Genomic DNA, 13,595 nt, shown 5'->3' on the forward strand with positions numbered 1-13,595 from the left:
TCTTTCTTCAACAAATCATGCCTAGACTTTCGAGCAGCTGCATTGCCTTCTCCTCTAGCAACTAAGGCATCCCACAATGCTTTCGTGGTCTTGCAATATGAAAACTGATGGTAGATGTCTTTGTTGAGTGCTTGAGTAAGTATGGCATAGGCCTTTTTCTCCAATTCATAAGCCTTCTTGTCATTTTCAAGCATGTTGGCGTAACCTTCTGAAGTGGATGCTCTACTTTCAAGACTTTCATTGAATGCATTGACAAAACACATCCAAAGGTCGGTGCTTTGTCCTTGAACATATGTGTGAAAGCGGCCCTTCCATGACGGAAAATCGTTCATGTGGTTCAGCTTTGGTGGACGATTGTTACTGCCTGTTTCACTCTCACTAATCAGAAGATTCTGAAGACTTTGACTTTGATTGGATACCAAAGCCCATTGACATGAACTTATTGATTGTTGTTGTTTTGGAATGGCACTCGTCATATATTCAGCCATCGACATCTGTTTCAGATCTGGTTGTGGATCCGTACTCCAATCCCAAGGACTTGTGCAACTCATTTTGATCAATTATATATATACCAAACCTACACACCACAAACTGTTAAAGTGTAAAACAGATATGAACTGAAAGATACAACCTGTTCGAAAGATCAATACTTGTTCGAATGATCAACAAGGTTCGAAAGATCCTTGTTGAGTTTCGAACAAAGACTTCGAAGGATTGACTTCGAAGGATTGACTATATGAAGGGTCCTTATCTTTCGAAGGATGATTTCGAAAGATTCTCCTTATGTTTCGAACACAGGCCTCGAAGGATGACAACTGTTCGAAGAATCAACAGTGTTCGAAGGATCACTGTTGATGGCTCGAACAATAATCTCGAAAGATAACCTTGAAAGATTCACCCAACACGAAGGATCCTTATCTTTCGTAATGAACAGTGACTCGAAGGATGTATCTATCGAAAAGATTCCTTGACTCGAAGGATAACACACTGACTTCGAAAGATGTTCGAAGGATGGTTATCTTTCGAATCTCCTTGATCGAAGGATGATCCTTCGAGCTCGAAAGTTATCTTTCGACGGCTGACACACTGACAAAAGTACAGATGGGTTGGTGAGAAAAGTGACAGGTTGGTGTACCAACTTTCGGCAGAAAGGATGTTCTTGGCCCATAATAGTCGCGTTACCATTTTTGCCATTGCATCGGTAACCGTGACTACCCCACATTTTCAACAATCAAGTTTTCATCATCTCTTGTTTTCATCATGCCGCATCATCCCGCGCGCTCCCAAATTCATACGAATTTTGACGTTGACATTTAGAAGCGCGGTTCAAATCAACTTCACGAGCACCCGACCCCACTTGTAAATCGCCCCAATAAGTAGTGTCAGCCCATGTGCTTCAATTATTGTTTATTGTTTTCTCGGTACAGTGCACCTCCAATGTGCCGCCCAAATGACTAATAAATATTGTTTTCATGGCCCAATGCACCTCCCCAATAAGCCAATAACATTTGATGATTTGTTGATGTGCTAACTGTTCAATTCAAGGCCCAATTAAATTCTTTATACAAAAGGTCCACTAATCAACAACTCTAACTCCAAAAAGCAGCCGACAATCCACTTTGTCTTATCCACGCTTCATTTTCTTGATACACAACATGCATTCAAAAGTCAACAACCATCAAAGAAAAAACATCACAGCCGACATTTTAATGGACCCAAGAATTAACCCATGTGAGCATTAATTATCCCATCAAACCCAAGATCCCATCACCTCATCGATCAGAAAGAAAATAAAGACTGCCGCTAAACCATGTGAACATCCTTCGAAGTTATGTGAATCTTTCGAAGTTATCATTTAGTTTTTTTTTTTAATTAATCAACAACATCCGACAAATTCACTTTCTCTTTCTTCGATGAACAAAATCAGCTGGATCCTTCGAACAACTGATTTCTTCGAAATCCATTTTATCTTTCGAAAACAGTTATCAATCGAACCAGTTATCTTTCGAAAACTGGTATCAAAATATCTTTCGAAATCTGTTGATGATCCTTTCAAGTTTGTGAGATAATCCTTCGAGAAAAGAATAATCTTTCGAAGGTTGTGAAGTTGACTTTTCTGGCACATGTCAGATCTGAATCTGACACACATCAGCTGCTGTCAGAACTGATCTTTCAAAAATTTGACCCTTCGAAGCAAGAATGATCCTTCGAAGATAGTTGGGTTGACCTTTCGAGGTTGCTTTTGGGTGGAGGTTGATCCTTCGATTGAATGGCAGACCTTTCGAAGTTCTTCACATCTTTCAACACATGAAGATGTGAAGAACACCAAGAACACAGACATCTGGGTAAATTTCAGATTCGATGAAAACGTTTTGAAAACGGTTTTTGATGATGATAACTTGAATTTTTAGGAGAAAAACATAAAACCCAACACTCGTTTTATCACAGATCTGGATATTCGGGTCCAGATCTGAGTTTTTCTCATTTTCACCATTTTTACATCTTGAACAAAAACCCACAAGAATCACAGATCTAGAGCACATGTGACTTAGTAAACGGTTAGTTTTACTAAATCGGGCACCATGGCTCTGATACCAATTGTAGGTCCGTGTTTCGGGATCCAATCCGTGATTTTCATGTTTATGTTCAAAGATGGAAGAGATAAAGAGATGATAAACAGACAACTTTTGTATTAATCCGGTAGTAAACATTACAAGTCGGCCCGATTACATGGAAACCGAACTAATACCAAAGAAGTATACATCCAGGGAGAAATCAAGTGGTGATTTCTCCCGGTGAGGACTCAAACCTCCTATCACTCTCTAGCACACACTTGTGCTCTCACTCTTGTGTTTTACAAGACAAGGTGTTGGTATTTATACCAAACACAGGTTGCACAGTCGAAGGATCAAGCTGACTGGTCGACAGATCATCTGTCGACCATCTAGCTTTCGAAAGACACATACATACCTCGAAGGATCACATATCCTTCGAGGTCCATCCTTCGATGGATATCTTTCGAGCTCATCGAAGGATATCATCAATCCTTCGATGCCTTATCCTTCGACACCAACATTAACAACCATAACTTGTCTTGCAACAACACACGGTCAACCGAATAACCCTCTCGTTTGACCACTTCAAACGAGCGGGTCTATACACGTTCGATAGACCGTTTCACTAACTATTACAATTTCAGCGTAAAATAATAACTAATCTATTCGACAAGCATCGGACACAAAATCTGCATCAACAGTTAGTTTGTTTGTTCTTGATCGTCCCAGTTTCAACAACTGGTATCAGAGCAACAAACGAATCTTGGGAACAAAAGAAGAAGGTTCATCGCAGGGGAAAGAAATCCGATTGACTCAGTCTTCAAGAAGCCACGATCGAAGGAAGTAAAGAAACCGGTCAGAGGCTGTGATCATTCAACGAAACCAAGAAGAACACGAAGAATACTCTCAAGAATTCTCCATGGCAGAATTTCAAGTAGTCAGTGGGATTAAGAAACTGAATCAGTCAAACTACACGACTTGGGCAACATGTATAAAGTCGTATCTTCAGGGACAAGATCTATGGGAAGTTGTAGGCGGCTCAGAAACGCAGGTTCCCAGGATCGATACGAATGGTACGATTCATAAATGGCATGTGAAGGCAGGACGAGCAATGTTCATCTTGAAGACGACAGTTGATGAAGAGATGCTTGAGTATTTTCAAGAAACCGAGTTTCCAAAGCTGGCTTGGGATACTCTAGCAAACCTCTTCTCAAAGAAGAATGATACGAGACTCCAACTACTCAAAAGCGAGCTCATGTCATTATCTCAAGGTGAGTTGTCGATTCCACAATACTTTAGGAAAGTAAAGACTCTTTGCCGGGAAATAGGGGAGTTAGACCCGCAATCAAAAATGGTGAACCACGGATGAAGAGAATAATTATCCATGGTTTGAAAGCTGAATATAGATCCTTTGTCACAGCCATTCAAGGCTGGCCAAATCAACCTACGCTAACCGAGTTTGAAAACCTTCTAGCTAGTCAAGAAGCCTTAGCAAAGCAACTCGTCGGAGTGACCGTAAAGACTGAAGCCGAAGCACTATATATGGAGAAAGGGAAGGAAAAGGCTCGGGCTAGGAAGAATCAAAGTCGATACAATGATAAAGCGAAGAAAGGTGGCTGGGAGAAAAAGAACCATGACAAGGATGATAAGTCAGACGAAAAGAAACCAAGCAGTAGTAACAAGCGGTTTCCGTATAAATGTTACAACTGTGGTCGTAAAGGCCACATAGCCAAAGATTGTCGAGACAAGAAACAAGAAGAAGGGAATAGCGTCGGGGTCGAAGATGAAAAAGGCTGGGATGCTAAGGCTTTTCTCGCTCAAGGAGAGGTGGTAACGGCATTAACTGTTACGGTGGAGGATCAGGCAAACAAACTTGATGACTGGATTATGGACTATGGATGCTCCAACCACCTAACCGGAGATAAAAGTAAGCTATCTAACCCTAAATAATATGAAGGTAATCGTGTAGTTGTCATAGCAGATAACTCGAGACATCGGATATCGAGTATTGGAGATGTAAGGTTCCCGAATCAAAAAGCTTGATCAGATTTAACCCTCGAAAGTGTATACCATGTACCCGGAATGAAAAAGAATTTAATTTCAGTTCCACAAATAACTGAAACGGGAAACTATGTTCTATTAGGGCCTCATGACGTGAAGGTCTTTGACAATTTCGAAACAAAATCAAAACCAATCCTGCAAGGGCAGCGTAAAGACACGGTGTATGTTCTCTCTGCAGAATCAGCATATATTGAGAAAACAAGGAACCATAATAGCACTGATTTGTGGCACTAGAGACTTGGTCTTGTTGCGTATGATAAACTAGAGTTAATGGCCATGAAAGAAGTTGTGAATGGTCTACCAAAGTTAGAAGTCTCCAAGAAAATGGTATGTGGAGGATGTCAATTTGGTAAAGCTCATCAGCTACCCTTTGATAAGTCTAAACAGAAGATGTCTCAACCGCTCGAATTGATTCACACCGATGTGTTCGGTCCAGTTAAGCAAAAATCTATGGGAGGTATGGAGTATATGATTACGTTTATAGATGATTATACTCGGTTCGTTTGGGTAGCATTTATGAAAGAAAAATCCAAAGCCATACTCAACTTTAAGGAATTCAAACAAGAGGCAGAACGAGATGTTGGGTTAGAAATACGAATGCTACGATCAGACAATGGTGGAGAATATACATCACGGGAATTTAATGATTATCTAAAGGCGTGCAATATCAAACGACAGTTAACGTGTTCGAACACACCACAACAGAACGGTGTATCAGAACGTAAAAACTGTCATCTCGCCGAGGTATGTGGTAGTATGCTTCATGACAAAAACGTACCGGGTCGATTTTGGGTAGAAGCGATGTCTACAGCAGCATATGTGATTAATCGTCTGCCTCAACAAGGCCTTGGGTATGTAACTCCGTTTGAATTATTATACAAAATTAAACCAAGTATAAGTTACTTTAAGGTTTTTGGTTGTGTATGCTACGTGTTTGTACCGAGCCACTTACGTCACAAGTTAGAAAAGAAAGTTGTTAGGTACATCTTTGTCGGGTATGATCATGAAAGAAAGGGTTGGAAGTGTTGTGACCCGAACTCTAGAAGAAGTTATGTGTCTTGGAGTGTTGTCTTTGATGAAAATTCATCTTGGTGGTCTGTAAACAAAGAGATCTTACCGGATAGTGAACAGCTAAAAATCGATTTAGAAACGGCCAGAATAAAGTTCGAATGGTCCGAGGATGACGAGGAAGAGAATGACGAACAAGTTGTTCATCCTGAATCAGAAGTCGAAGTGACTCAAGAAGGTGGCCAAGAGAATGTGGCAGAGACGCAACCCAGACGATCAACTCGTGAACGCCGAGCAAACCAGCGATATGCGAATGTTGTAACTACCGAAGAAGTAATTTGAGAACCAGAAAATTACCATGAAGCCTGTGAAAAACATGAATGGGTAGCAGCTATGGAGCAGGAAATCGAAGCACTAAAAAGTAATGAAACATGGGAGTTGGTTTCGAAACCAGAGGGAGTTAAACTGGTAAGTTGTAAATGGATTTACAAGCTCAAACGAAAAGCGGATGGCACAATTGATCGTTATAAAGCCCGTTTAGTGGCAAGAGGTTTTTCGCAAGAATACAGACTCGATTATGATGAGACGTTCAGTCCCGTAGCAAAGATGATAACGGTAAGAGTCTTGATAGCTTTAGCGACAAGCTTGGGGTGGAGCCTTAATCAAATGGATGTAAACAACGCTTTCCTTTACGGAGATCTAAATCACACTATTTTTATGGAACAACCAATTGGATTCGAAGAAAAGGCGCAATTCGGTTATGTGTGCAAGCTCAAGAAAGCATTATACGGCTTAAAACAATCCTCACGCGCATGGTATGGAAAAATTGGCAAATTCCTTGAACATTGTGGGTTTACGAATTCAGTAGCCGATGCGAGTTTGTTTGTAAAACGGGCTGGAACAAGTATAGCAGTGGTATTAATATATGTAGACGACTTGATAATATCCAGAAATTGGAATGAAGAAATCGCTCAACTTCGAAAAAATCTCTCTGTTCGGTTCAGAATTAAAGATCTTGGAAGGTTAAGCCACTTTCTAGGTTTGGAGATAGAATATGGAAAGTCCAATTTGCTTTTACATCAGAGAAAGTATACAGTTGGATTACTACAACGGTTCAATATGTTAGACTCGAAGCCGGCAACAACGCCAATGGATACGAATGCAAAGATGTACGAGAAGGAAGGGCAAGAACTTGAAAATCCAACAGAGTATCGGCAAATCATCGGAAGTCTCATATATTTGACGTTGACACGACCCGACATCGCATTTGCGGTTGGAGTCTTGAGTCGGTTCATGCAAAAACCACGCCGACCTCACTTGTTTGCTGCTCGAAGAGTTTTGAGATATGTGAAGAATTCGATCGGTTTAGGAATAGAGTTCAAGAGGGAGTCGAGTATAGAGTTAAATGGATTTTACGATGCGGACTATGCAGGAGATCCGAATATCAAAGATCGACAACTGGTTACGTATTCTTCATTGGAAGTAGTATGGTATCGTGGTGTAGTAAACGTCAAGCCACGGTGTCCCTATCAACCACTGAAGCAGAATATCGGGCATCCGCGATGGCAGCCCAAGAGGTGACTTGGGTGGTTCGGTTGGTAGAAGAATTGGGTCAGAAAGTTGATTACAAAGTAAAGGTATACTGTGACAACAAATCTGCAATTCAGCTTGCGGAAAATCCGACGTTTCATGCGCGAACTAAACAAGTAGAAGTACATTACCATTTTGTTCGAGAAAAGGTGTTAAATGGTGATACTGATCTTGTGTACTGTAACAACTCTCATCTAAAATTACCTTTTCTTATTCTATTATGTCTAATAGGAAACCCTAATTGAAACCCCCAAGTAGTATTGCATGACCCCTAAAATTTTCAGAACAGTTGGAATCAGGATCAGAGCCCCTAAAACTGAGGGGGGTAAACCCTAGTTGATATTATCAACACAGTTTTTCGTAGAAATCGAATTTTATCATTATGTCGACTCACCCAAGCTACTGAGACACGGGGCTACCCTATGCTAGGGGGTACCCCTTGCGCCACGCGACAGCCCCTCGCGCCACGCGAGGGAGCTGTTTTTCCAGTATAAATAGGGGAGTTTGGCACTTGAAATTCGGCGTTGGTTCGACGTAAAAACTCGCTTCGTACACTGAGATATCGTCTGTTTACTACAAAACACACAGCACGAAATTCTGCCGCGATAACAGGGTAATAGCTCGATCACTGCTAGATTTCAAACTGCTCAATTCTTTTCTTTCCTTCAGCTTTTATTATAGTAAATAGTAGCTCGGGGTTATACCCTCTAAATCCCAAAACTCTGCCCGTTATTAGGGTAATAACTCTAATCACTGGTACGATACTTTATCCGATCGATTAAAACCGATCCAATGGATGTTTAAGTGCTGCCAATATCTGGCTATACTTTGTCATTTATTGTGAGGGTTTCGATCTCGTGATTATCGTTAAAGTTGAATTGAGTTACTACACTAATACAAGTTCCATTATGTCTCGAAATTAGAATTCGTAATCAGGGAGCTGCTAGAATACTTAGCAACTAAGTAAACTTAGTAGTTAAATAAACTTAGTAAACTTACCAATTACGTACACTCAGTTGTTAAGGAAACTTAGCAGTTAAGCTAGTTGAGTAGATTAATTAATCTGCTAATTAAGTTAAGTAATCAACTAAGCAAATTATAAGAGTTAAGATAAATTAATTAGTTAAGTAGTTAATTAATTAATTAAGTTAAGAAAGGTTAATTAAGATTAATTAAGATTTATTAATCCGTTAAGCAAAATTTATTTAAGCTAAGCAAGATTAATTAAGCTAAACAAGATTAATTAAGCTAAATAAGATTAACTAAACATCTAGATAGATATACATGAAAAATAAAAATATATGAAATAGATAATATCAAAGGAAGGTGCTAGGAAGGTGTAAGAGGATATATATTTAGGTAGGAAGTTTCCTAGAAAATGTATAGGTAACTTCCTAGAAAGCTATAGGAAACTTCCTAGAAATTTCATACTTCTTACCTATAAATAGGAAGCCTAGGAATTCATTTCCTTTGCTCATTTCTTTTCTTCTTCTCTCTATACGTTGGTGTTCTAACCAATAATCACCGATGCGATATTCTGTCCGATCGATTCAGGAACCAACTAATGGATGCCAAAGTGCTACACTTTGTGAGTTCGTTAAACGGATGCCAAAGTGCTGTCTAATAAGACTATACTTTGTGAAATTCGTTAAGGTTCGAATCTCGTGACCATCGTTAGGTTTGATGTGGTTTTGCACTAATACGTATTCCACTCTGTTAAACTAAATGTTTAACTACCCGAAACTCTACACCATACTCTTACAATCAAAATGGATGCTTAATCATCAGAAGGTTCAAAACCATAAAGTATATGCTTAATTATCAGAAGGAGTAGAATTAAGAAGCTTGTTAAATCAATACTGCATGCTTATGAGGTGAGTCCATTCTCTTTCCTCACAGTTTGTGAGTCATTCTCTTTTTACCAAAATTGCTTTCAAAATCATGTTTGGTTTCAAAGTTATAATTACAGGGATTAAGTCTTTGTAGTCTTCAATTACAGCCGGTATGTGGGGTTTTGTATACATTACTTGATAACCGTCACCATTGGACAACGGGTTAGCCAATGGGTGATATGACCATAGTTACAGAAACGAATCGAGTGGCAAATACCGTTGGGTAATTGGTTGATATATAAATATTGTAATCGCCCTTAATACTATACATTATAACAGTGTGTCGTTTTGTATAAAAATGAATGAACTCACCAGTATTTCCTGCTGACCAAATCTTTTTAAAACGCGTTTCAGGTAATTACTGTAGATTGGAATAAGGGTGATGATGCGGCACCAACAAGGCTTATAGAAGTGGCTCATTTTATCAATTAAATTAAATTAAGAAAAGTTGTTTTATGCAATCGGATTTATTCTATATTAAAGCTACCTTTCAAAACAAGGTTTTATCCCATCTATTTAATAAATAAAATCCGGTGTTTTCTAAACTTTGATATTTTCCTAACTCGCGGTCCTGATGAAATTTCCGCTGCAATACTTTTCAAAATAACCACCGGTACCACTCGATTGTTCGCGGCTCCCGTCCAGGGTAGGGTCGGGGGTCGTGACATGTACATAGATACCAACTTACATAAAGATGATGTTTTAACAAAGAGTCTTTCGAAGATAAAGTTAATGGAGTTTCGATCAAGCTTAGGAACGAAGAACATTGGTATTGAGAGGGAGTGTGAAAAACGTAACAATACCAATGTGAAGGATCAAAACGGATAAAATATGGAAGTATGAGGGTGGTACGGTAATCTCTATAGGGGTGGTTTGGAGGAGATTAGTCTAAGTAATTTAGATAATAGGTTTATTGTTTAAACGTATTAGTATTGGTTCAGGTTGAAACAGGTTCAAGTCGGAACGGGTTTAGGTTGAAACAGGTTCGGGTTGGAATGGGTTTTCGGCAAGCGGGTCACCCAAATTGTATTTTAGTGCAAAGAAACCCAATATGATATAAAAAATGTTCTACTGTTGAAACAAGGTTGTTATTGTAAGCATACTGAACATACCAACTAGAATCATCATCATCATACTCAATATATCCCATCAATAACAAAGTTAAGGTAGGGTCTCAGGAGGGTAAGATGTAGACAGCCTTACCTCTACCCTGTAGAAATAGAGAGGCTACTTCCAGGGAGACCTCCGGCTCGGTAGTAGTTTTGCATCAAGCCTTGGACATAAGGCACATAACACTCAGTAATTGGGACAAAAGCCGATTAGCGCATGTACCCCCTTGTCTTTCAGCTATCAACGCCACCACATGATGCATGATTAACCATCCCTCGCAGGTAGCAATTTCAATCCATATTTCACTAACAAATGGGCAGATTCAGGTTGACTTTATCTCTACGAAGTCAAATGGGTCAAACAAGTCACACAGGTAAATGAACTCAATAAACTTGATGCTAATATATTTGACCTACAAAGTCAAACCATGCTCCGTTTGAAAGAAATCTAGAACATTAAAATAAGTGTGAAATTGTATATGAGTCCATTTGACCATAAAAGTCCAGTTACTAGTTCTTAACTTTTTTTAGGTCAAACTGAAGTAATTAGCAAGTCCCAAATTGATTATGTATAGGGGGCAATTCTGAGCCGAACCAAGGTTTAAAAGAACGGAAACAAGTTTCGAGGCGTTTTCCCTTCGCCTCACGAGGCATAAGCCTCGAGGCGAACCGAGGCGTAAGCCCGAGGCCGAATTAAAAAAATTATATATCTTGCAAAAATAATAATATTAGCTAAATTCATCATCAAAATCATCAAAAACACACATAAAAAAGACATAAATTATTTGAAATTGACACAAAAAGTTAAAAACATCAAAAACAAATATCAAAAACCCCTGAGGCGCAGCCTTTATAAACCCCATGAGGCGCCTTAGACTCGTTTTTTGGGTGTTTCACCTCAAGGCGCACGCCTCAACTGTTTTTTAAAACCATGACCTGAACTAATACATTTGACCCATGACCCGATCCGACCCTGTTTTGACCCATGAGTCGACCCGATCGTTAGCCGGAACGGCTCGATCCTAAACAAGGGTTGTTTTGGTTCAGGTTGAAACAGGTTCAAGTCGGAATGGGTTCAGGTTGAAACAGGTTCGGGTTGGAATGGGTTTCGGGTCGGTCGGGTTGGTTTAGGAAAAGACTTTTGTTGTTAAAAGGACTTACAACTTACACGTTGTCATTTGTGTCGTTAAAAGTATTAGGTGATGTCGACCCATAACAAAAATAAAAAATAAAACAGTAACATAATATTGAAGAACAATAAGCAACATAATATTGAAGAACAATAAGTGGTTGTATCGCCTAGGAAAATTCTGCACTTTGCTGCGATTTTTCTGCAGATAAAAACATTTTAAAAAATCCTCAGATTGATACTCATTTTCAACTCCTCATTTAAGCTTTTTAAACAGTTTTGATTGGGTTTAAGATGAACAAAAAGCAAGTCAATATGAATAAGGTTGCAACATTATTCATAGGACTATACTATGTAGTAATTTAATCGTTTAAACATCAAGAAGTTTATGACCTTTTATAATTTTATCTACTCAAAATACTCAAATATAATTTACCAACAAACTTAACGACAAACTAGAGAAGATTTGACGAAAATTGATTATAAAAACACGTTCATTTTCATTTAGGCAATTCAACAACAAACAGTTGGTGTGCAAGGGTTTTCAGAGGGAAAAAATAGAGCATATTTTCTGAGATTATAGCAACAAATTGAGGAAAAAAGTAGAGCACATTGGTGTTTGGGATTCTTTCTCAAGAAATAAGTCATAAGTGAGAAGTTGGAAATTCTAACTTCTCAACACACAAAACCTTTTTAAATAAGTTAATCTAAACCCTACAAAAAAAAAACTTATTAACTTTTATGGTAGAGGTTCCTGTAAAAAAAAGGTTTTTTGTGAGAAAGGTAAGAAACAATCTACACCATTAGATCTTTGATCTAATGGTTGAGATCATAATGGCAAAATTGTAAATAATGTTTACTATTAAACATATCAATTTTCTAGATTAATGGTATATAGGTAAATTTAACATTTTTAAATTAAGAAACTAACATTAATGCACATGTAACTTCCCCCGTCTTTTTTAAACGTCAATAACTTTTTATACGTAACTTTTTTTAAAAAAAAAATATACCATAATAACGAGCGTTTTTTATCTTTAATATGAGTACCATATTGCTATACTTATATAGAGAATAAAATATGTTTCGATCAGATGTTTAGTCCATGAATGGTGTTATATACTTACTGAATTGTGTTATATACTTGCTGAATGGTGTTATATACTTACTGAATTGTGTTATATACTTGCTGAATGGTGTTATATACTTACTGAATGGTGTTATATACTTGCTGAATGGTGTTATATACTTGCTGAATTGTGTTATATACTTACTGAATGGTGTTATATACTTTGCTGAATGGTGTTATATACTTGTTGAATGGTGTTTATAGAGATCTTTTAAAAAAATCCACTTCCTATAATTAAGGTTGCGGTTATGGGAAGTTTTTAATTAATTGAATTAATGATAAAATTATTTGTTTACCCTTTTGAATTAATTTAGATTTAAGACACATGTCATCTCCACAATATTTCTCACCTTTCTCACATTTTAACTTTTTTTACAATAACCTTACCCTTTTATAAGTCAATAAGTCATAAGTTACTCTAAAATAAGCTAGCCCAAAACACCCCTGAGATCGATGTAAAGTTTGAAGAAATTAGACCAAAATGTTTACCTGTTTCACCCAGTTTCACCCATTCATTTTTTCTCTTGACCCGCACTGACCCGTTCTTGCCTTTTCATCATATCATTTTAACCCATTTTGACCCATCAAAATTAAACGCTAAACCCAAAACAACCCAGAAAGTTGTTATTATAACCCATTAGGACCCAAAATGAGATTAATGGGTTAGTTTTGTCAGGCCTAACTACCACTAGAACATTTTTTAAAAATTTATCAGATTGACCACCAAAAAATCATTTATTAGAAGGAAAACCAATCAATACTAGACATGTGGAACAACTTTGCTCAAACTTTAGCCACTTTTGCATTAAGCATTGGCGCAAAAGTACTACCACTTTGGCACCATTTAGACTAAAAACTAACACACTGACACATGCCATAACTGACGCAAAGTTAACGGCATACGCACCACTTGGCTCAAATTTCGCCATGTGTCTTGTTGTGATTGTTTTGAGTGAAACATGTGTAACGATCAAACTGATACTGTATAACATCTTAAAGGACAAAGTCGGTGGGTTTCCCACCGGCTTTGCCTTCACTCCCTAAACTTTTACATTATTACATTTCAAGTCCTTTAGCTTTGCTACGGCTCCTCCATTTTTAGAGTAATCAATTTTAGCCCCT

This window comes from Helianthus annuus, chromosome 8, assembly GCF_002127325.2.
Source record: "Helianthus annuus cultivar XRQ/B chromosome 8, HanXRQr2.0-SUNRISE, whole genome shotgun sequence".
Taxonomy (NCBI): domain Eukaryota; kingdom Viridiplantae; phylum Streptophyta; class Magnoliopsida; order Asterales; family Asteraceae; genus Helianthus; species Helianthus annuus.